The sequence below is a fragment of the Hordeum vulgare genome, chromosome 7H (assembly GCF_904849725.1).
Source record: "Hordeum vulgare subsp. vulgare chromosome 7H, MorexV3_pseudomolecules_assembly, whole genome shotgun sequence".
NCBI classification, from domain to species: domain Eukaryota; kingdom Viridiplantae; phylum Streptophyta; class Magnoliopsida; order Poales; family Poaceae; genus Hordeum; species Hordeum vulgare.
Window position 1 is genome coordinate 587,273,706 of NC_058524.1, and position 26,549 is coordinate 587,300,254.

Consider the following 26,549-nt stretch of genomic DNA (forward strand, 5'->3'; position numbering starts at 1 on the left):
CTATATATATGTGACCATTGATGAGATCTTTCCCATGTAAAAACTATGAGGGGTGTGTTTTGATCTGATAGTCTGCCAGGTCGGCAAGTGCATGTTCTAGGATAAATTTCTCCTTTCTACTTCGATTAAGTACAGCCAGGCTGATAGTTGAGTTAACGTATTTATTTTAGCTTTTCTAGGGTCCAGACTCTAATAAGGTTGTTGGGTAATAGAAAATAAGCGGCCTTTTTGTAGCTTAAATGAAGGAAATTAGTCTTTAAGATATATTACGTTTCCTCGAGAAAAGTGGAATCGGCAGTAGGACTGGAAAAAATTATATCGTCGTTTTATGTGATATTTCAAACCTCTGGTCTGGTCATACTTGGTAATCTATGGTATTTTGCTCTCCATCATCAGTACTCAATTATACCATCTACGTATGATGAAAGGCAGAAGAAATAAATTCGTTTAAACACTTGCATGTGCCTCATGTGGCCTTTTAGTAAGTATGACTACATGTTTTCTCTTAGAAGTTTTTTTAGTGGGGACGATAGTCTTATCTCATATGTTAGGTTATCCTACAATGTCCCAAGCTGATATCACAATTCTTAATGCAAAGAGTGGTATATTTTTTTGTCGGGAAACCTTTCCAAGGTTAGTATATCATGCTCTTCTAATCCTATAAGATTTGTTCTTCCCCATATTCTAAGCAATACCTGTTTCTAGCCTCTTTTCTAATGTGATTTTGTAGTTAACTCTTCTATCTTGCAAATATAATTACTACACCTCAATCAAAATTTAAGAATTATATGCCTAGACACTATGTACTAATTAGCTTTTCATTCTCCATAAGTACTCCACTACTACTAATTACCTTTCTTGGCAGGAATCGTCAACATTACTCGGCAATTCTAAAATTGCGGCCAGTCGATAAAAGTTACTGGTATAACATGTTTTATCTCCAGAGGAGTTCCCTCTCTTTTCTTTATGTCTATTTTAGAATGTTATTCTTGAAATTACAAAGCAAGGTGGCATTCATCCTTACTCGAACATATTTTCGAGATCTAGGATTTTTTTATTTCATCATCTAAAAAAACAGAACAAGATTGCTCCTTAAACAACTATTACATTATCAGGTCACTACAAATATCTTTCAAAAATATATTTTTTGCAATCCGCTTTATCTCTAAGTTTAGAGAAATAATTAATGTTCATTTATGGATTTAGGGGAGATGTGATGTATGAGTATATTTATCTGCAAAGTTTGCGTAAGTTCTTTTAAATTTTGACTAAGCTTTTTCATAAGTGAATTCGGTTTCATAGAATATTGTACCAATTTTGCGATCCAAATTTATTTTGGTGGTTACAAGTTTCAAATTGACAACAGTGTTCATGAGTAATATTTTTTAGATTGAAAGATAAAGACCACAATTTCACCTGGATAATATAGAATGAGTATGCATGAAATATCATTTGTTCATAATTGTATCACGGGCTCATATTTTTTAGTTGTTTGGCATATTTGCGTGGTTATATACACCATACTACTTTCTTTGGCATTCAATAATTATGCACCAAATTAAGAAAGTACTAGGCAGTTTTTTGTAATTTATTTGGAATATTGTATGGTCACACAATTGATTTTTATATTTTTGATATACCTGGGAGTATTAACAAGTGAATGAACTTCTTGGGTACTCCCTCCATCCGGTGAAAAGTGTGCATATAGAAAATTTAGGACAAATTATGAAGTGAAGTAAAAAATGCATTGGAAAGGTGCAAGCCATCATCTTTCTCCACTTTAATTACCCAACACCCAATGAGCTAAGTGAATGTAGAAATTTAGGAGACCACGTGTAAAATATTATTGGTCTTGATTACCGCGTGATGAGAGAGAAACATTTTCCCTCACTTTAAAGTGTATTGAAAAGATAAAAGTACACTCTTTTGTCAAGAAATATTTAAGCCAAATGTACACTCTTCACCGGACGGAGGAAGTATGCTTCATGAATGTATTGTTACCAGAACAACAAGTCGTCATTTATATAGTTCAGGGTAGCAGCACGGCAGCAGATGCAGGAGGAGGTGTGTATCGCCCTTCCTCCCTCCCTCCCTCCCTCCCAACCCTAGCCGCCTCCCCCTCCCTTCCTCGCCGCCGCTTGAGGTAGCCGCCGGGCAAGCCCGGGGCGCCAAGGATGGTGGCGGCGGGGCCTAGGCTGCCCTGCCTCTGCATGCGGAGTCCCGGATCTGGAGCGGCGGCTCCATTGACGAGGCACGGCAGGCTAGCAGCCGTGCGGGAGGTGGATCCGGCGTCTCGGCCGCGCGGGCGGCGGGATCCAGTGGTCGCTGGCGTCCGGCGACGGCTTTTGCAGTGGCCGGTGCGCGCGATCTAGCGCCTCCCCTCCTTCCCTGTTCGGCGTGCGGGCCAGCCTGGTCGGGCCGCGCTTCCTTGGATTGAAGGTTTTGTACAGGAGGTGCTGCTAGTGGTGGGGATCTAGTTCGGGCGAAATCCCTGGTCGGCCATGGTCGACCGCGTCGACGGCGATGCCTGAGGGCGTCGTTCCCCTCCTTGGAGGCGTTGGTATGGACTGATCCCCTCACTTCCCCTTCCCCTAGGTCTTCCGGGCGAAAGCCTTAACTTTGTTGGGCGGCGGCGGCGCTCACGGCGCCGTTCCCTTCTTGAAGGCGCCGCTTTGGAACCTTGGGGCTGGGTGGCGCTTGTGGGTGGTGGGCGATGGCGGTGGTGAGACCCTATCCTAGCATGGATCTCCGTCCTGCTTGGAGATGGACTCGCGTAGGTGGAGGTCGTCGTTTGGCGTCATGATGGCGTCGATGGCGGAGGCACCTGCCAAGGCTGGTACCTCAATCTGATCTAAAGATGGACCAGTGGAAGATGGCGGCGACGACACATGTGAGTGCGTCGGACCGGTTTGTACCCCGGACCCGGTATGTGGCTCGGTCAGGGTCTCCGGTTTAGATGTTAGGCTTAGGTGAGAGGTCTGGGTATTTGGTGCAGCTTGCACCCCTTCATCATATGGATAGGAGTAGCGGCAGATATTGCCAAGATGGTGGATTCAGGCATATTGTTGTACTGCTTTGTAAGGTCCTCGAGAATAATCAATAAAATGGCCGCATGCATCTCCCAGATGCAGAGGCCGGGGGCCATCCTCCTTTTCTAAAAAAAAATATAGTTCACTGTCAAGAGCTTAATACAAAGTCTCCGAATTTCTAATTAGTTCAATCTCTCTATGTATTACCAATGTTTTCCAAAATTTCACTAAGCTATTGTCTAAATAACTAGCCCGTGCAGCTACACGGGTTTACGACTAGTATACTTAAATGTTTGGCCAGTGCTCTGCGCCGGCGCGCCGGCCGGAGCCGGCCGCGCGCAGGCCGGACGATCCACTAACCCCCGCGCGTCCGCACCGTTAGATCTCCATGCAACATTTTTTTCTCCCGATGCAGCAATTTTTAACGGTTGCAACAAAAAACAAAAAAAATAGCAAAAAAATATCTACATGATCGTAGCAAAAAACGAAGCTGATGGTGCGTGGTAGCAAAAGTCAAACGCCGGTTGTAACAAATATCTACGTAACCGTTTATGCAACTTTTTTAGTGAACGGTTGCAGCAAAAAATAATGCCGGTTGTAGCAAAAATTAACACGGTTGTAGCAAAAGTAAAAAAACACCGATTGTGACGAAAAATCCGACGAACTGGAGTTGCAACCAAACGTATGTGCAGCTTTTTACTGGACAAATGTAGTAAAAAAACACTTGCAGCAAATATGACGCTGGTTGCAACATTTAAACGAAAAATGTTGCATGCCAAGTCAACGGGCGCGCGCGGTCGCGTGCTGTCGGCCGAATGGTTCAGTCGGCGCATCGGCCAGAAACGTTTCCCTAAATGTTTTTTAGTTTTAGATACATTCATTTTTATTCATTTATACGACAAATAATTTCATACGAAGGAAATATAATATTAATGTATGATACTACCTCTTTAATGCATAGTAGCAAATGTTGATATCATTGAGATCTCATTTATTAACATGTATAACACAAACAAGTACATCATTTAATTGGTTCCATTCAAATAGAAAAGCCGACATAGATGTTAAGCGATAAGAATATCCATAATGGAACCGAATGAAAACAAAATTTCATGTTCTGTTTTTAAGTAGAGACGTTAAAAATAATCAACCAACGTCGACTATAACCCCTAGCCTTCCAAGCTAACGATGCGGGTTCGATTCCCTCTACCCGCTTCATTCTGTATAAGAGGAGTATTCTATTTGTCTAGACATGTTAAAGGTTTGTATTCAAGCCAAGTATAATAATTAAGTCTTATTCACTAGGCAATAAGGCTTGCCTCGTTAGGAAAATCCTATGTGAAAGAGAGAGAAGTGAGGAGAGAGCAGAACCGGCGCTTCATTAGTCGCCCGCCTATACGCATCATACTAAGCACAATTGCTCGCTTGCACCCCGAGCTGCTAGCTGTAGGCTGACACTTTGCCATTTCCTACCAATCCCAACATGCAAAAATAAAGTCTTAAATCCAACCAAACAACCAATCTATAGCGATTCTATTATATGGTATTGCCTTTATGAAGACTATATGTCACATGGACATGGCTGTAGAGCCGCTGCTGCCTTTCTTATTAACCATGCTCTTAGTATGATATGGTATCATATTATCATACTCAATCTCCTCTTTTCTCATTTGATTGTGTGCCATCGAAGCAAAATTACCTAATTGGTACTCCCTCCGTCTTAAAATAAATGTTTCAGATTTAATACAATTTTATACTAAAGATAATATAAAGTTAAGGCACTTATTTTGAAAGAGAGAGAACATGTATGATACTACATTGTGACAAGCCTCAACTAGTAGAACTACTGCCATTTCATTTGCAAACAACTGTCAAACTTGTGAAGCGTAAGCCAACAGGGAGTCTCGGACGACTTTTCCGAAAACCCTGACGCTTGTTGTCACGTGGCCCGCAAATATCTTTGGAATTTGTTCATTTTTTGTGTTCAACATGATTTGCGGACATGATACCCAAGGAAGCCATTCAAAGTTATTCACAAATTAATCACTATTTGTCCGGTTGGGAGGAGGAAGGAGAGGGGACCATGCATGTGCAGAAAAAAAAAAGAGGACTACGTGGTGCTTTTTGCTGGTCAACTGGATATCCGGACTCCAGCATAGCTACCCCATGTTTGCTTAGGTTATGTCGGAAAACGGATATCCAGACCACTTTACAGACCAATGGGTCATCATCGGACACAACAACTCGGGCATATACAAGAGCTTTGACGGTCTCCTTGGAGATGCCCTAAAGTTGAATTTTAATGACTCCGAATAAGGAGATACAAACACAATGAACACTCGATGTCTGCATAGTTATGATGCAGATGGGCAACATTAATGTTACAGTAATAAACACGTCAATAAAAGGCAAAGTCATACAAAATCAATACTATGTCTAAGTGAGTAGAAAAAAAGATCTACAATCAAGATGGTGATAAAAAAACTACATCAATGGATGTCTGCATCAACCATCTCTTGATACCCAAAGGATAACAAAAAATAATCTTCAACACGAATGCCAGGAATGATGCTCAAGCGGCATCATCACAGTATCCAACCACTAACGGTCAGATCTATGTTTTCACCTTTAAGAAACAAGTCCGAGCATATATTGTAAAATCATAGTTCGCCGTATCTTGGGATCTTACCTAATAGATGTTAAATTTCTTATTGAAAGCGTTCATTTGGAAATAGCCCTAAAATGATTGGGTATAGCAAAGTTACAGTCTCAGGCTTTCGGCTCTCACAAAAATCATTAATCGAGAATAAATGCTCTACTACAATGGCAGAAACAAGACGCTAGTAATGTTGGTGAGTGTACTCCTGTTTCTCTCCTTCAATAGTATGTGTATATACTCAGGGTAGCGACTAATCATGTATCAGTCCCGCATTTGTGTAACGAGAAGCAGTGCACATGTTTTTGCATCCTACTACTTCTCACGTCGGACTTTCGAACTAACAAATACATAGACGTATGGACAAAGCAACCCAAGAATTAATATCCATCTCATCAAGGTGATATATCGACAATCAGCTACCTAAATCAAATATATAGCATTGTATTGGACTAGACTACATGCACACTCATGCACAATATTGAGTATATATAATCTATGAGGTCTTAGAAAAGAAACTATAGCAGTTACTAGTATAGAGGGAAGAGAGATAAAACTAACATAAAAAAGGGATGCGTGTGTGAAGACTAGAGCTAGAGTAGCGGAAGAGAGTAAGACTATCCACAGCGGGAGTAACATAGATATATAGTAACATAGTTGTCACCTAAGTAAAAAATATGTTTTGGTAGCTAATTAATAAGAAGAAAGAGAAATAAATAATATAGCTAGTTACTCATACTATGAGTAACATAACACATACCAAGACAAGATGAGTCTATAAGCTAAGAAATGAAAGACTCAATGTTACTATCACTATGTTACTACCCACTCTCGAGGCAATAACTTAGTCTAATAACATATGCATGTTACTACTCTGTGTTACTTCTCATTGTGTGTAGTGTAATAGCAGGTGAATAAATGAAACAAGCGATATGGTAGTTCAGCAGGAGTAAGGACAATGGTGGATTATCAAACTTCACATGACTTTGTCATGCCATTACAAAAATATAACTGCAATTTTATGATAAAATTGGACATCCATGAAGATTATCTTTTTCTAAGGGGACATGGACATAACCGATCTACGTAAACCATGTATCCAAAAAACTACAACACATATTGCACACCCCTAATTAACTAGACCAAAACATGTAACTTAAGCCACTTGACTTTATCTTCCTGACATGTGGGTCAGTTGTCGTGCGACCTACGTGCCAGTTACCCCAAAATCGCTAACCTAACTCAGGCCATAAATATTTTTTAGCATCAAGGTAAAACAAATTAGTTAGGAATGGAAGATAAAATCAACATGCCCACATTTGAATGCACGCAAGCGCAATTTTGTTAACAAAATACCAGATATCTCGAACGAATAATTCACTTTTGAGAAGAGAGTAAAATCTCGGGTTTCAATAGAGGGACATTTTGATGGATGTCAGATGCAGCACTCAACATCCTATACTCAAGCACACCGGAATATATGGTATTCCTCAGTCAAGGCTTAATACGACTAGGATGACCTTCCATAGAGTTGTCCTGACATCAAGGTCAAACCACTCGGATGGATCTCTTTCTATGTTGTCTTCGGCGACGAACACAACTTCTACAAACAGACTCTATCATTTGAGGTGGTGGACTTCAAAAGTGAATACAATAAAATCTTCGAGAACCCGCCATAAGCAAAGTCTATATGGCCCGTCCATGCAAAGTGTACTTGAAGCTTAAAATTCGTTCACGATCATCGGACGATAGTCTCTCTGTGGAAATAGGTACAACATCAAGTTGAACCCAAACAAATGTGTGTACGGCATGCCTGCGGAAATGCTACTCAGTTTCCTCGTACGTATCTGCACGCGGAATCAGAGCAAATCCTGAGAAGATAAACACCATCATCAATATGGTCGAACCGTTGGAGCTTCGAGATGTCGAGAGACTGACCAGATGCTTGGCGGTCCTCAGACAATTTCTATCCAGATTTGGTGAAAAGGCACTACATCTATATCGACTAACGAAAAAGACGAACAATTTCGAGTGGACGTCCCTAGATTAGTCAGATTTTGATGACCTGAAGCTTCTGCCCATGCAGCCGATACTTGCATTTGAACAGGAATCGAAGCACAAGTTCCTCTACATCCGGCCCTCACCCGAGTGATCAACTTTGTGTTGACAGTCCAGTTATAGGAAGAAGGCAAGGCGCAAAAAATTCCTACTCATGTTTGCATCGTGATACCTCCAATTCTCAAATGTCACGCTAATGAGTGTACATAGGTGAATGATCGAAGCACAGGAAAATGAAATCCTTCTCATCATAGTGATATATCAACAAATAAACCACCTAGTCATATATATTGTACTGGATTAGGGTGCGCGCACGCCCACTATAAGCTATTGCGTATATATGCAATATCCAAGCTCTCGTCAAAGTAGCTTAGTAATTGACACTATATAGGGAGGAGACTAGAGATTGAGTAGTTGGAGAGAGTAAAAGTGAGTAGTATAAATGTCAGAATTAATAAGATAGTGTGTGGCAAGTGTAAAAACAATAACGAATTATAAAACTCAACATACTTTTAGATGACAATCGCAAAAATAGAGTTGCATTTTATTTTTAGAATTGGACATTCATGAAGATGGCCATTTTTCTAGTGAAATATGGAGATTACATGTCTACGTACTTACATCATATACCAAACAAACTACAACTAATTAATTTTGCGCACTCCTAACTACAGCAACACGTGCATATGCAATGAAATATATTTTTAAGTTTCATTAGGCTTTGTGTGCTGCTTATAGCTGCGAGGCTGCAGTAACTCTCTGAAGATGAAAGGTTCTCCCCACAAAGCCTCGTCTCGACAATGCTTTCCGCGTCGTTAGAGGGCGTGTGGAGTTTCGTCTCCTGCAGATCTCACGTGAGTCGACCGATGTTTGTCTTCAGTAGAACCACGTGGATCTGGTCATTGTTCATATGTGTTCGTAGCTCTGAACAATAATGCAATCAACTTCCAAAGGGTCGTTGTAGGTGCGATAATTCTGGGGAGAAGACAATGTCCCTGCCAAACCAACTCCTTGAGGGATATTCTTCACATGACTTCAGTTCAGTGGTGGGCAACCATTCGTAGTTCCTCTGAAAATCAAGCAATCAAGGTGCAGGTTCATGTAAAATCAGCATAACAAAATAATACTCGGATCGTTCCGAATTACAAGATGGCCCAAGTTTTTTTCTGAATCAGATGTATATGCACGTTGTTTATATGTTGGTTCACTAATTTTTGTGTATATGTAGTTTATATTTCAATACCTAAAACATTTTTGTAAGTGTGAAAGGCGGTACTACATCGATAAACTATAGCAGTCACACGTGACATCAAGATACATTCACCGGAGACTATCGATGAATGGCTTGTTTTCAATGAAATCTATTTTTTTTAGAAAAGGAGGTCGAGCCCCGGCTTCTGCATCGAGTGATGCATACGGCCATATATTATTAGCCAAAAAAAGTCTCCACCGAGTACAAAATGTCTGAAGCAAAAAGGGAAAAGAAGAAAAGAACGATACAAGGCATTACTCATGCCCAAGCCGGAGATGGCAAACAAATAAATAGATGACTAAACACCTATCCTATTAACATGACGCCATCCAAACCGGTTGAAGATACCCTGTGCTACCATCTCCCATCGGACACACCCAGTACCCATAGGTTCCCTGGCGACCACAGGAGTGAGTGATGACCAAGTGCGGATCAGTGCGGTAGCTCTGTGAATAACCTGCAGGAAGTGAAAATCGCGTTGTCTGTTAAACACCAAGTCATTCCTGCAATTCCAAATTGCCCACAACAGTGCACAAGACCCCACGCGAATAAGTTTAGCAGAATGTACATCCACCTCATTTAGCCACATCCCAAATAACGTGGTTATACTGTTTGGAGGAATGATGTTAAAAGCAATATGTAGCGAACGCCAAACCAGCTTAGCCATAGGACAAGTAAGAAAGAGGTGTTGTATTGTTTCTTTAGCCGGACAGAAACTGCATCTAGAGTTACCATTTCAATTTCGCTTGGCAAGATTATCTTTCATTAGAATTACCCCTTTATGAACAAACCACATAAAGACTTTGACTCTAAGAGGGACTTTGATCTTCCAAATATGTGCCGATTTTGGAATAGGTGTAGAATCGATGAGATTCAAATACATCGATTTAACCGTGAATATTCCATTGCTAGTCAACTTCCAATATACACGGTCAGGAGTGTGAGACAGGTTGACATCCATCAACCTTCTCACAAGATGCAGCCAGCTGATCCATCTACTCCCAATAAGAGATCTGCGGAATTGAATATTCAGAGGAATCTCGCTAAGTACTGACGCAACGGATGCTTGCTGCCGTTGTGCAATATGGTACAGCTGCGGATATTGAAATGCTAGAGGCATCTCCCCTAACCAAGTATCTTCCCAGAAGCTAGTCGATTCACCATTACCAATGATGAATCTAGTTCTACAGAAGAAAGCATTTTTAGTCCGCATCAACCCTCTCCAGAAAGGAGAATCCGTTGGATGAGCTGTAACCTGAGATAATGATTTGTTCTGTAAGTACTTGTTCTTCAAAATTTGTACCCACATACCTTCGGTTTCCAAAGATAATCTAAACAGCCATCTGCTGAGTAGACACCTATTTTTAATCTCTAAATTTTCAATTCCTAAACCACCCTGATCTTTGGGTCTACAAATAATATCCCATCTAGTCAGCTTATACTTGACCTTAAGCTCATCACTTTGCCAGAAGAACCGGGATCGATAGAAATCCAGTCTTTTCCGTACCCCAACGGGAACTTCGAAGAAGGATAGGAGAAACATGGGCATACTCGTTAGTACTGAGTTTATCAGCACTAGCCGTCCTCCATAAGAAAGAAGCTTGCCCTTCCAGCAACTCAGCTTTTTCTCAAAGCGATCCTCGATACATTTCCATTCCTTGTTTGATAAACGTCGGTGATGAATAGGAATCCCTAAATACGTAAAGGGTAATTTCCCAGTTTCACAACCGAACAATTGATTATAAGTGTGTTGTTCACTTTTGGCTCTACCAAAACAGAACACCTCACTTTTATTGAAGTTAATTTTCAGCCCAGATAGCTGCTCAAACAGGCAAAGTATGAGTTTCAAATTCCTAGCTTTAACCAGGTCATGTTCCATAAACAGAATGGTGTCATCGGCATATTGTAGTATCGAAACTCCCCCATCCACAAGGTGCAGGATGAGCCCCCCAATCATATCCTTATCCTTAGCCCTCTTAATCAAAAGGGCCAACATGTCAGCAACAATGTTGAATAGAATAGGGTACATTGGGTCCCCTTGCCGGAGACCCTTGAGTGTCTGAAAGAAGTGACCTACGTCATCATTAACCTTAATCCCGACACTGCCATTTTTTATGAAACAATCGACATGCTTTCTCCAGAGCTCATCGAACCCCTTCATACGAAGGGTTTGCTGCAAAAAAGACCATTTGACTTTATCATAGGCCTTTTCAAAATCCACCTTGAAGATAACACCATCAAGTTTCTTCGAATGGATTTCGTGCAGTGTTTCATGTAGCACAACGACACCTTCCAAAATGTTCCGCCCAGGCATAAAGGCTGTTTGCGTAGATTGCACAACGGAATGTGCCATCTTTGTTAACCTATCTGTTCCCACCTTCGTGAAAATTTTGAAACTGACGTTAAGCAAACAGATTGGGCGAAACTGCTCAATACGAGTCGCCCCCTCTTTCTTTGGTAACAACGTAATAGTACCAAAATTCAAATGAAAGAGTTGAAGCTGACCTGCATACAAATCATGAAACATTGCCATAAGATCCTCCTTGATAATATGCCAACATTTCTTGTAAAACTCAGCCGGAAACCCGTCTGGCCCAGGAGCTTTACCACTCTTCATCTCCCCGATAGCCTCCAACACCTCTTTCTCCGTAAAAGGGGCTGATAATAACTCCTTGTCAGACTCTCCGACTTGAGGTATATCCGCTACTTGATGCTCATCCATAGTCACAAAACTATGGTCAGAAGCACCAAATAACTTTTTGTAATAATTAGAGATATACAATTTTAGGTTTTCATGACCTACAATCGTTCCTTCATCTTGCTCGAGCTGAATGATTCTCTTTTTCCGATGCTTGCCATTAGCAATCAGGTGAAAAATTTTAGTATTATTATCCCCATGAACAATCGCCCGAACTTTAGCTCTGCTCGCCCATTTCGATTCCTCTTCTCTAAGGAGAGCTCTAAGACGTTGTTCAGCCTGATTCTTTAATGATCTCTCATTAAAATCCAGGATAATAGTCTCAGCCTTACGGTCTAGATCGTCTATAAGTTTAATGAGCCTGTCTTGCTCATCCTTATAGCTCCCAGAGACGTTCTTAGCCCAACCACGAAGGTATTGTCTAAGATGTCTAATTTTGTTTTGCCATCTATCAATGTTGGATGTCCCACCCAACTCTTGATTCCATTCCCGGGCAACCAAATCTAAAAACCCCTCCCTAGTAAACCAGCTTAGCTCAAAGGAGAAACCTAATTTGTTGCCCATATGTATAGCACTACCAGAGTCCAACAGCAAAGCTGTGTGGTCCGAAATTGCTCTCTGAAGCGCTCGCACCGTTACTAGGGGGAATTTCTGTTCCCATTCAGTGCTAGTAAGAACCCTGTCTAGTTTTTCGAAAGTCTGGTTTTGAAGGGAGTTGGCCCAAGTAAATTTTCTACCTGAGAGCTCAATCTCCCTAAGATCGAGGCTCTCAATAATAGAGTTAAACATAAAAGGCCATCTGCCATCAAAATTGTCATTGTTCTTTTCGTCAGCTCTCCTAATGATATTGAAATCACCACCAATCAACAGCGGTAATTTCTCATCACATATCCGAACTAGATCAGCCAGAAATTCAGATTTAAGCTCCTGTTGAGCAGCCCCATACACTGCAACCAGAGCCCATTGGAATCCATCCACTTTGGATTTAATTCGGAATTTAACCACAAAATCCCCCAGTACCGCTTCCTGAACATGAAGTGTATCACATCTTACTCCAAGTAAGATCCCACCGGATCTTCCTCTTGGAGGGAGACAATGCCAGCTAAAATCCACACCCGCGGTTAAGGAACTCAAAAACTGGGAAGTAAAATTGTCTCTCCCAGTCTCCATGAGCGCAATAAAATCGAGGTGATGCTCTAACGTTGCCTCAGCAAGAAATCTTATTTTAGCCAAGTCCCGAAGACCTCTGCTATTCCAAAAGATGCCTCTCATCTTTCATCATAAAAAATTTTGGCAGTCCTAGCGCGAGCACTCCTTCGAACCGCGGAAACCGGATATACCTTCCGTTTCCAAGGTCGTTTTGGTTTCTCCAGAACCTCCTGGTCCATATAACCAGAAGTTCTGAGGTCAACTGGCGAAGAAAGTGTCTCCTCGGAACTTAGCTGTATGTTAGAAGCCTCTGTCTCCTCCAAATCAGCAGTGATGTCTAAATTCTCACATAGAGTGTTCAGACCCCCCCAGCTCATTAATCGCAGAATCATTCATAGGTTTAACGGCCGCAAGATTTCGAATAATGTCAAGAGCCCTATCTACTTCTAAGTCTAGAAGGTCATTAATTGATTTCGAAATTTGCCTACCAGTATCACCCAAGGAGACCCCAATATCGGCAGCATTATCAATAATATCATGCGGAGAGAAATGCAGAATAGAGTTGTCTTTGTGAAAAGACATACCTGTGGAGTATTCCGCATTTCTAATTTTTGCAGCTCGCATTGCACGGCCCAACTGCAAGTCATCCGCGTCAGGTTGCATCTGAATACGCTGACTGGAACGCCTGTCCTGAGTCATGGGATTTGTGAGGCCCCCAAACGCAACAACATCCTCCTCAGTGAAAGATGCCACCTCCTGCACCACCGGCTCCACTATCAGACTCACCTCTGGCGCCGGGAAAGTAGCTGACACCTCCTCCGTGAAAGATGTCACCTCCTGCTCAACTGGCTCCAAAATCGGACTCACCTGTGAGGCCGAAATAGGCGCCGACCCCTCCTCTGTCGCCAGCTGAGGCAGCACAGAGTCTAGCTGAAACATCACTCCCGAATCCTGAGTCCTCTGCTGATCGGCAACCTCCACTGGCGCAAGAGCATCAGCTGCCACCAGCACATCTGTTGGAGCATCCGGTACTCCAGTAGACGTCGCTACCGCCCCAACAGACTGGGATGTTACTCCCTGGCCTCCACCCTGCAGAGCGTGCTCCTCCACAGTGGCATCTACCGCCATGCCTGGCTCAACCTGCTGCGGCAGCATGGAGTCACCCTTAGCCTTAGCAAAATACTGCTCCAAAGAAACTGACGGCAACCCAACCACCGGCGAAGAGGGCTGCAATGCCGTCGAAGATCTCTGCTTCCCAGGAATAGACAACCGGACCTTTCTACCCAGCCCGGCGTCCCTCGCCGAGGCAATGAACCTTGCAGGTGCAGAAGCCGGCTCCAAAGAACCAAAACGCACCTGTGTTACCGGTGCGGACATACCCGCTCCACCTGCAGTCGGTGTCTTAGGATCATTCGGCAAAACGGCATGGTTGGAGGCTGCCCCGTCCTTGTCTGACTCCTTAGCACGGGACTCATCATCCCCATCAAACATATCTGCATCTGTTTGTTTCTCCTCATCAACAACCATGAGAGGTCTCTCAATCTCTAAGCGAAGAGTATACCTCATACCCTCATAAACCCAAAGGACCTCATCTGGCACAAGTCCAATATCAATCACACTGACCAACATCCGCGCAACCCCTTTGGCGCGAGAAAACACCATGTCCACCTTCTCAGTCTTTCCTATCAATGACCCAAGGCTCCAAGCAACATGAAAATCACTCACCGCCTTCGACGGTACGCCCGCAAACCGGACCCAAATCTGATCCAGCGGAGTCCCCTGAGGCTCATCACCCTTCCAGGAATCAAACTCTAAGATATAGCACGTGCTTGGCACTCTGCACATACCGAATTTCAGCAGCCGCGCCAAGTCTTCCTTGGAAGGAAAAACAACCTTGAACACATTGTCAGCAACAGCAATAGGGTCCCATCGAAAAGAAGAAGACACCAGCTCTCTCAGTTGCTGGCCAACCTGGTCTGCAGTCATAGACCCACTGGCCACAGTCACCTTACCAGTAAGGGTTACATCGGGAGCATGCACCGCAGAAGTCCCAGCAGGTGACTCAAAAAACATTAGGTCCTCACAACAAGTCCCATAAATCGCTACTGTCGGCATAATTCCAACTGTGAGAGGACACTTAAGTAGACCATGTACTGGTTTGAGACAGAACTCACATAATTCCGCTGTACATTCGGACACAAAGTGACCATTCTCACCACAGCGGTAGCACGTCATCTTTTCCTTCTTGCGCGCCCACTTAGATGGTCTATCTCCCCCATCTGATTTAACAATAGTGCTGTCCTTGAGCTGAGTCGGACCCTCAGCATCTCCAGGCCCCGGTAGTAACGCAGCAGCAGGGCTCCCAGACCGCCCCTGAACCTGCACCTCCGCTATTGGTTCAAGAACCTCAGGAGTTGGCAGCGAATGCTTAGACTTTCTGCCTCCGCCTCGAGCAGCCCAATTCTGCCTATAGCCCCCTCTCTTAGGATGCGAAGGACCAGCAACACCTTGCACAAAATTCCCCGGAGGCCCCTGCCAAGCACCCCGACCGCCTCCAGCAGAAGAAGCACCGCGATGCTGGCCATGACCGTAGGCACCAACTCCATCGTCTCCCCACCGGCTGCGAGACTGCCCTTGATTCGTTTCAGGCCCCCCAGACCCTCCTGCACCCTGCTGTTGCAAGTTCCTGGGCACCTGGGCTGGCGGCCGACTCCCCTGGGTCATCCCCCTCGCAGCCAGCTGATTCCCCTGGCGCGCCGATTGCTGCAAAGGACGCTGCGAGGCAGACGCCCCAGACGGCAGCGGTGCGTGCGAAGCCCCGGCCGGAGGCGGCCCCTTCCCAGACATCACCTTGGGCGGCGGCAACTTAGCTGGCGGAGCAGTACCCCTCCCTGCCATGATCGAGAGATCAGCAGCGGCAAGAACAAACGCCGCGCGGCCGACTCCCAACCTAGGAAAACCTGGGCGCCCGCGACGAACTCTGATTGATCCACAATCGTTCTCAGCGGTTAAGATAGGTTGATCTGAACCCCCAGCAGGATTCGGCCAAGGAGATACTACCTTGCACGCCAGACCATCAAGGCCCACATCGTGACAATTATTCTCAGTTGGAGTCGAACCCGTAACCAGGTCAAGCACCGCTGCGTCGGTGAGGGCCATACACCCTGGACTCGGCGAGATTGGCGCCTGATCAGCGGGACTCTCCGCCGCAAGAACTGACAACAAAAATTGTTGTCTATTGGCCCGAGTTGAAGGCACAATCAACGCCGGAGGAACTATCCTTGCCGGTTTAAGATGGTTCTTCGAACTACGCCTCCCAGTAACCCAGCAATCGGGCTTGAAAAAATCTGACAACACAAGGGGAGGGAGGTTTACCTTAGGCAATGCACCGACCCATGGCTTCCTAGCAATCCCCTGCGTCTTCTTCCTCTGCAGAATAGGATCGTGTACGATCCTGGCGTCCAGCATGGCTGCCGGAGATGGCGACGGGCTGAGCGGAGAGACCGGCGACGTATTCTTCACGATCCCAGCTGTGCAATCAGGGGCATCCCTGCCTACATTCTGGAACTGAACTTGTTCGTCGTCCTCCTCCGCATCCGAGTGGCAGTCCCAAAACTTCCCCCTACTCGGGCTTGAACTCAAGACCGCTCCATCGTTGCCTTCGTCGTCAGAGGAGATATTGCATACCTGAGCAATTTCGGGCGCCACCGGCTGATGAAAGATCTCAGATACACAACGAACAAAGTAAATATCAACCTTGAAACAAAAACCTGCCGCGAACTGAACACCCTCGAAGTACCGTCCGGCAAGAATATCATCATCTCCATCACGAAGTGATAGCCAAGAGGAGATAGGATTGAAAACAACCATACCCTCCACCTGAGATGAACCAACCTCTGAAAAACAAACAGACCAAAAAATTCGCCGGTGCAGTTGTCTTGCCGGCGAAGTCCGGCCTGCCCGCGAAGCACCGACGCGAGCTCTCACGACCGGCGGCGTGGACAAGTCCTCCTTCCCCTGGATCACAGCTCCGGCGTCGTCCCGCAATTCCAGATCGCCAGGCGCTCCAGGGTCGCCCAGAATTCCCTGATCCAGCAACGGCTCCATCCCCTCTTCTTCTCAATGAAATCTATGTACATCGATTTAATCAACTCAGGTCCAATTCTAAGATCGATACATATTTGGAAAATTAAAATACCCTTAAGAATCAAAGTTGTTATGTGGTTTGTTCATAACGAGGTGATTCTCACTGCGGATAACTTGGCCTTGTTACTTCTGTGATCAAAATGATTCAATTAAACACCTCGTTCTCGAGTGCCCGATGGCTAGAATATTATGGCGTGCAGTCCATGTAACTTTTAATATTACCCACCAAATTGTATTCACACGTTATTCGGTATGTGTCTCAATGGGGTTGATCCAACTAAGACGGCACATATTCGTACAGGAGTATGTGCGTTATTGTGAGCTATATGAAACTGCAGAAACGATATAGTTTTTAACAGACAAACTCGGGTTAAACTTTTATAATAATCTACAAGGCTACTATTTGGATCCGTACATGGTCGTTAGTCACTCTTGCGGAAGCGAGGATCCTTTGGTTACTGGATGCATCCAGTGAAAGATGATAGCGCACGATATTTACAACCGATTTGGATGACGGTCCAATAATAGACTAGATGTTGAGTCATCTTGTCCTATTTTTGTCCGTTGTGCCATTTTACCGTTTTATTTGATTTCATCTGACCTTTTAACGGATCATATACTAGATCATTGAGATTTTAAAACCCTTTGCTTAATAGTATGGCTCTATGCATCAGGCTGATGCACAAGCCGGGTCATCTTCTTTTTCAAAAAAAAAAAAACGTGACACCAAGAATCCAAGATGTACTCTGGCCAGGTGGCCCTGTTGGGTTTTGCCTGCAGGGCGTGCATGCATGGCGCAGCTCATTCTACTCGCAGCAAGGTCAAGGCACGAATCGCTTCGTCGCAAAGGTACGCAACCTTCTCACCTTTTTTCATACACGAGAACGGTTTATCCTTTACTTTTGTCCCTATCAGACGAACTCAAGTTGCCTCGTCGTTTCTCGCTGGATCGAACCGATGACGGACAGAACGACAGATACTACTTAGGCACGGCAAGGAACTTTTCAACACCGGCATCAGGTTCGCAACGTGTCGACGTGTGTGCGGACTGCGCCTCGACCCATTCACTCCACGGACAACTAATCGCGTCAGATTATCAACCGTTAGTAGCACTATGCCCGTATTCGCTCGTCGATCAAGTCTCAACTTGTGAAGCACGGGTCAACCAGAAGCATTTGGCCCGTCGAACAGGAACTCTTACTAGTTCCTGTTCTTCAATTCCCAGTATATATAAAATGTGCGGTGGCAACTAATCGCGTATTGGCGCTACACTTATTCAGGAGACAGCAGATTGCCACCTGTGTTGGATCTCTCTCAAACTTGCTTATTACACATTTTTGCATCCTGACGCCTCCTATGCCGAAATGTCGTACTAACGAGCACATAGACGAATGTGAAGCAACTAAATAATAAATATAATTTTCATCATGGTGGTACATCGACAACCAACCGAATCACATACTACGTAGTATTGGACTGGACTGCATGCACACCTACAATCACATATTGAGTATATATAATGTCTGAGCTCTTGGCAAATATCACTTGGCAATGAAGAGAGACACTAAGTAGTAGTCTACGAAGGGGGTCCTTGTGTGAAGACTATATCTTAATTACAGTGGTTGAGAAGAGTAAAACTGGGTAGAATAAATGAGAGAATAGATAAGATAGTAAAAACAAATGTTGAATTATGAACTTCACGTGGTTTTACCAAACAATTGCAAAGTTACCTATATTTCTTTTAGAATTAGTTATTCATGGAGATTGTCTTTTCTCTTTGTGAACATTTAATTATATGTCGCTCGGTCTTTCCGAGGTTCTCGTAAGAGTCAGGTATGTGCGTGTTCATACGTGTGAGTGTATGTAAACGACAACATATGTGTTTCTAGAAAGAAACATTCATTCAGAAAGAGCATACAACAAATATGCTACTTACACACAATTGCATCTTTAGTTATCATATTTGGATAAAAATGTTTCCTTCTTTAGTTATCATATTATTATACAAAAATCTGTGTAAGAATACTCAACGAATATATGTGTTTCCATCTTTAGTTATCATATTATTATACAAAAATTTGTGTTCCATACAATCAAACTTCACTAAAATATTGCAAAAATAGGACATATACTAGTTGAGTATATTTGCATCTTTGATTGTATAGACATATGGCGGCCTTTGATTGTATCTCTTAGAAATATATTAGTTGAGTATTTTTGCATCTTCTATTTGGATTCACCGCTCCCCCGCGTGAATACATTACTCAAAGGCCGCCAAGAGCAGCGAGTTTAAGCATTACATAGTTACGACGGACAGTGCAGAGAGGCACACCACGATAAACCGTGGCCCGGCTTCATTAAGAGGTGCGAGCACAAGTCTAAAACGGACATATACTAAGGCCCAGTTATTTTCGGGCAGGATTCAGCAGAACCAAGATTTTGAAAAATTCTCATAGAATTTGCTTCTCACAGAATCTGTCACCCCAGTTCTTTTCTGAGATTGTAGTTTGAAATTATGGAGTGAGTTGTGTGACAGAAATGTTTGTTCGGCCCTTTAGTTGAACTGACTTTCTGCATCTAAAACATCTAGCGGCGTCGTGAGGAGCGGAGCCGACGAAGCTCCCATCCGGCGGCGTCGTGACGAGCGGGGCTGGCGAAGCTGTCGTCCGACGGCGGCGTGAGGAGCGGGGCAGCGGAGCTCTCGTCCGGCGGCGGCGAGGGGGTCTATCGTGAGGAGCGGGGCGGCGGAGCTCTCGTCCGACGGCGACGAGGTGGGCCATCGTGGGGAGCGGGGCGGAGGAGTTCTTGTCCGACCGCAGCGTGTGGGCTGGACGACCAAAGGGTGGCCGGAGGCGGGCTGGCAGAGCTCCCGTCCAACGGCGGGCGGAGCGGCTAGTGCTCATTGGGATGATGGGATCAAGCAGATGCTTGGTCATTCGATCATGCGAGGGGCAGTTTGGCTGTAAATTATCCCTTCAATAGGGGTATTCTCATATTTGAAACGTTTTCTTTTGTGGGACTTATGAGAATCCCGAGATTCTACGAAAATCTATGTTTGTTGGGATTCTGGATTTACACTAGGATTTTGTAGAATCCTCTCGAGATTTTGGAAAGCAAATCGAGTTCTTTTTCTCAGGATTTTCTAGGACGAGATTCTTCATAATCTGCTCAAAAGAACTGGACCTAAGTCTAAAGGTTATTACATAGCGTTGGTCGATGGACCTGAATAGAATGTCATTGTTTTTTCTTAGAAAACAGAATTATATTAATATTAGAAAGATACCAACTACACCAACGCTCTACACGTACAAGATTTCACTAACCCCTTGTTTGGATGTAGGAAAAACTGGCTCGCAATTGAATTGGACTCGAATATCAAATCCAAGATGGAAAGGAAATGGCCTCCACTTCAAATTTTGTTGTTTGGATGTGCTTGGTATTTGTTGTTGGAATCAAAGGCTAGCACCTAATTCCAAATCATGTTTGGATGTGCAAACCATGGAATCGCTGACAGAGCAGCCGGATGCGGCAGCGGAGGTGGCGCCAGATGCGGGGGCCGAGGTGGTGGATGCGGCGGCGGCGGACGTCGCCGGATGTGGGGGCAGAGGTGGCCGGATGCGGCGGTAGCGGAGGTCACCGGATGCGGGGGCGGAGGTGGACCGATGCGACGGCAGCGGATGTCGCCGAATGCGGTGGCGGAGGTGGCTGGATGCGGGGGCGGAGGTCGCTCGATGCGGGGGGCGGAGATGGCTGGATGCGACAGGGGCGGAGGTGGCCGGATGCGACGACGGCGGAGGTGGCTGGATACGGTGGCGGCGGCGGTGGTGGGGGGCTTCGGGTCTCGCACGGGAGCGACGGGGTACGCGGGGGTGGGGAGGCAGAGAGCGTTTCCGTGCGATTCTGAGATGCAAAGCTCGGAAAATTATCACACAGGGCGGACGCTCGCGGTGCGTGGCTTGGAATTCGACTGCGTTTTTATGGACCAATTCTGTAACCATCCCCAAACAACGGAATCGGTCTGTAAATTTCAGATTTCCAATTCCGAGCCAGTTTTTCCTACATTCAAATAAGGTGTAAGACATTCAAAATGGACACTGAGAAAAAGAAAATGAGAAGAAATGAAAAAAAGTTCTGACACAGCAATCGACTCCTCTCAACAACAGCACACATACCACCACCTAATACAACAACCGGAAAAAGGTAAAAAGTCTTCAAAAACAACGTTTTCATGAAGGAAACATTGCACAAGCACCATCGTTGCCCGATCCAAGATCTTAGGTTTTCACGCTAGAAAAAGACTGCTGTCTCAAGACAATTTCTGCAGCAAGGAAATCGCCAGGCACAATTAATGAAGGTCAGACCTTGGATTTTCATCATAAGAGCCATGACTCGACATCTAATGAGTGCCATCAAAATAAAATCTGCCAGTGTTGTTGCCCCAACTTATCACTGCTGCTCCACAGAGTTATATAACATCTGGCTGGCTCCGTTGTCACCAAGGCTGCTATGACTTTCTCCACCATTGTTTTTATTATGAAAATCGAGAAACCAACATGTCCCAAGGTGTCATCAACCAACAAAGCTTTATGCCACGCCCTCAAAACCTGTTAGGCTGATATGGATGTGCACGACCGAAATCTAACCGATCCCGATATCTTGAGCAAGATCTCTGACGGCTGTTCCAAAACACGTCGATGGTCAGATCAGGGAGGACCGATCATGTAGGACGGTGCCATAATGTGAGAGGAGCACGAGAACCGCCACCTTAAGCATCACGACAGCATATCCCCGCGCCGCCCCAATCCAGCCTGCCGCCGCCAGGCCGGGTGTCTGCACCACCACGATGCCTAGCGGTCGGCGCTGCAAGGCACTTCCTCCCCTGCATGCACGTCCCAGAGTCATCGGTCCCCCCAAGCCATCTGAGCATGTCATTGTGAGCAGCCCAAATCTTCCACAAGGTCGTAAGCAGGACCATAGGCCACATTTTGATTGGCATTTGGTGCGATAGAGCCGCATCCCACAAATCATTGGCGTCATCGGGCATGGGTGAAATACCCAAGCATCGCCAAACTTTACCAGCTATATGCCATTTCTTCCCGTATTTTTGCATGCTAATACCTCCCAGCTCCCATGTCCAAATTGTACTAACGAGTGTATAGGCGAATGCACAAAGCAACTCAGAGCAAGTATAATAGAGCTGAGTCAGCTGGTAATGAATAACCAATATATTTTTGCTTAGTTAGAGGAAAGAGAAAAGAAGAGAGAAGGTAAGCGGGCTCTTAGTTAAGAGTCAGCTCTAGCACATGATCCTAGTCATTTTGTGAGTATGAAAGGTGAACCATATAATAAAGTAATAGTATACTTTTGCAATGAACTATTGTACATGTTGGATATAAGATGGGCTATAGGTGACATGACAATGACTTATAACCAGCAGTTGGCTATAGTATTATACTTGCTTTAAAGGATAAATATCCTCGTAATTATGACGATATATTGACAACCAACCACCTAATCACATGCATGAAGTGGACTGTGTGCACATGTACAATCATCTGTTGAGTATATATAATCTCTGAGCTCTCAGCAAAGTAGAGGGAGGAGATAGAGTCGTCTATAAATAGGGTCCATGTGCCAAGACTAGAACTAGAGTGGTCGAAGAGACTGAAAATTGTTGGAATAAATAAAATAATAGATAAGATAGTGGGGTAAGAATGAAGACAACAGTGACTTATAAACTTTCACATGTTCTTTTTTAAAAAAATTAGAAAACTTCGCGTCCGTTTCCGCATGCATTTTGCAAGTGATGCCTCGTTGTGTAGCCCACGCGCTGTTCCCGGTTTCTAATCCCTGAAAAATTGAAAATATAATGAAAATTCAGGTGGGAATCTCTCATCCCCCGATGACCATTCAGCAATATGCAAGTTACTTTATTTTCTCTTCTTCCTGTTTTCCAAAACCATCTCGCTTGGGCTCAAATTGTCATGCACTCAAGCAGCAGTTCAGCAGTTCGGCCCTGAGGCAGCAGACATGGACTTCTTTTTTCTATAGGGGAGGCTCACATGATTGTTCTAGAACACAGTGGAAGCATTAGCAGTCTACAGTTCATGGCGAATCCTAATGATCTCACCCACTGAATTTAGGCAACTAACGGTTATGTTGATGGTCTGGGTGTCGTTCAAAACTTGTACATTAAAGCATCAATAGCCGGACATCTTAAACGACACATCATACAAGGACGCGTCCGGTCAGCGATCGGATAAAAAAAAAGTGTCCCAACCAGATCCATTATATCACCCCTCTACGTCCAAACTACCCGTGAACCATCATATCTATGTCAAATATATGGAGGATACGGGGCTCGCTGACGTGATCGGACGCACCCGATCAGTCCGTCATGTAGGACGCAACCCTATCCCGAACAACTTTTCCTTTTCTTTATTGATTTTTTTTTTTCATCAATCACGTGCAAGTGACCGAACATATGATAAAAAAAATAAGAAATATGATTGCGCGGACGGACAAATAGGGACACGCCCGGTCATTGATCGGGCGCGTCGACGCGCCCGGTCTTTTAGGAGATCATATTTACTATGTCCGGTTATAGATGCTCTTATATACATATTATAGTTAAAACATGTAGCATGACAACTAATCATGTATTGGTCATAAGTTTGTTAACAAAGTACCATGTTGGATTACGCATTGCCACGACGACCTGCATACTGCACATTTTAACATCCTGATACTTCCTATGCCAAATTGCCTGACAAAGGAGTATGGAGGCGAGTGGACAAGCAACTAAGATCATTTCCATGATGGCGTGATGTATCGACAACTCAGCTATCTAATCACGTGTACAGTATATTTGATTAGACCAAGTGCAAGCCCATAGGTAGCTATTGCACACATATGCAATATCCAAGCTCTCTTTTAAGTAGCTATACCACTCGTGAAATAGAGGAACGAGTGAAAGAAGTAGTCTAAAAAGAGGGACCCGTATTACCTACCTACTTGGAACCTATACAAAAGAAACTATAACCCGTATTGCACACACCCCTAACTACGACGATACGTGGATCTACAATCTGTATATATTTTTTGGCAGAAAATTTTAAAATATTAGTTTAAAAAGAACATAATGGCAAGTATACATCTCACTATTAGAAAAGAGGGCTTTGGTTCAGGTCCTGTAATCCTATTAGTCCCGGTTCACATATGAACCGGGACCTATGGTGACAATGGTCCCGGTTCGTGAGGCCGGGCATCGTGGGTCATTGGTACCAGTTCGTCTCACCCCTTTTGTCTCGGTTCCAGTCAAGAACCGGGACTAATAGGCCGGCAACCGTTTGTATCCCCTTTAGTCCCGGTTAGTGGATCAAACCGGGACTAAGGTGCGGTGGCAGGCGTTCGTACAACCGTTCGTATCCTCCTTTAGTCCCGGTTGGTGGATCAAATCAGGGTGGCGGCCCTTTGAATCACCCCTTTAGTGTCGGTTTGTCGTCCAACCTGGGACTAAAGGTCCAAATGGTTCGCCCTCCCGCATCGTTTCCAGGATGAAAACTACAACCGAAGCAGGGTCTATCGTCATTCTCTGTTCTTCTCCTCTAGCGCTCTCTTTCATTCTTCTTCTTCCTCTCTTCTTCCCCTCTCTTCTTCCATTTTTCTTCCACCATGACATATGAAACCAGAATGGTGCGCGGACATGACACGACCCAACTCAGGGTCGGGTACATGAACGAGAGCACGGCGGTGCCAAATTTTCTTGGACGGTTCCTGGCGTGGGTTGACGCCGCGCCGGAGCGTGAGGCGTTCATGGGGCTTGATCTGGAGTACACGGCCGACCAACAAGGTGTTGCCGTCATCCAGCTGTCTTTCAAACAACATCTCTTGACCTTCCAATGGGCGAGGTAAGTTTTGAGGCTTTCTTTGATGCAAGGTTATGAAAATTGCATGTATTGATCTTCTCTAGGTTCCATTTGATAGCAATATGGAGTTTCTATATACGTTCCATTGGATAGTTAATTGAGGGTTTCTTAATCAATTCATAGGATATGAAAATTGCATAGGATAGCAATGTGCGTTACAACATTGAAATCCTATAAAGATCAATTTCTCTTTAATTAGTGGTAGTGAAACAATTTTCCACTGGTAAGTTTTGAGGCTTTCTTTGATCCAAGGTTATGAAAATTGCATATATTGATCTCCCTAGGTTCCATTAGATAGCAATATGCAGTTTCTATATATGTTCCATTGGATATATAGTTAATTGAGGGTTTCTTGATCAATTCATAGGATATGAAAATTGCATAGGATAGCAATATGTTACAATATTGGAATCCTATAAATATTAATTTCTCTTTAGTTGTAGTGAAACAATTTTTCATTGGTAAGTTTTGAGGCTTTCTTTGATCCAAAGGTTATGAAAATTGCATATACTAATCTCTCTAGGTTCCATTGGATAGCAATATGCAGTTTCTTTATATGTTCCATGGGATAGTTCATTGAGGGTTTCTTGATCAATTCATAGGATATGAAAATTGCATCGGATAACAATATGTTACAATATTGGAATCCTATAAAGATCAATTCATAGGATATGAAAATTGCATAGAATAGCAATATGTTCCATTTGAATCGTTATGATAAATTTCTCTTTAGTTGTAGTGAAACATTTTTCCTTGTTGAAGCAGTATGTAACATTTATTCCATTTTAATTTGTTGATGTTGCAGTAGTGACAAGCATTGTCCAGAACTCATGGACTTCCTTAGCAGCGGCATACGTTTTACTACCGTTGACATAACGAACGACAGACCGAATATGAGGCGCAGCTTTGGTATTTAGATACTAGCTAAGTGCCACATTGATATCCAAGGCCTAATCCAGCTTCAATATGAGAGGACTTCGATGGCTGATATGGCAGTCGCCTTGATCGACAAGGAGTACCATGATATGAAGACTTCATTCCCAAAGTCTCAGCACAAAAAGTGGGGGAAGACCCCACTTGACCCTATCAACGTTCGGTATGCAACAAAAGATGCATACGTTGCATACAAGCTGTACCGCAAGATTAGAATCATGAACTATGGCTAGCGTCACCTCGCACCACCAGCTTTGGGACATTCTGATTCAGATTCAGATTCAGACGAGTAGTGTTCACAACGGCGAACACTTGTATATATGTGTATACTAGCTATTATTATGTACAACTTGCATGTATTATTATGTACGCTTGGATCAATTTATATATATCTAGTTTCTGTTTCTGCCATTATATAGTTTCTAAATTTGAATGATTTAGCCATTTCTTTATTCATCATCACTTTAGGTATTTGTTGTGAACTAATTCTTTATTCATATTGGTGTAATATTTACTGTATTCAAACTTCTCCACGGTTCATACCCCCCGATACAACCCATAGATGCATCGATATAAGCAAGCAACACAAACAAAACGGAATCTGTCAAAAAGAGAATAGTCGGAAGTAATCTATATAATTCGAATACTTATATAACTTCAAAAATTATGAAAAATCAAGACAACCTGGGTAAATTGTATA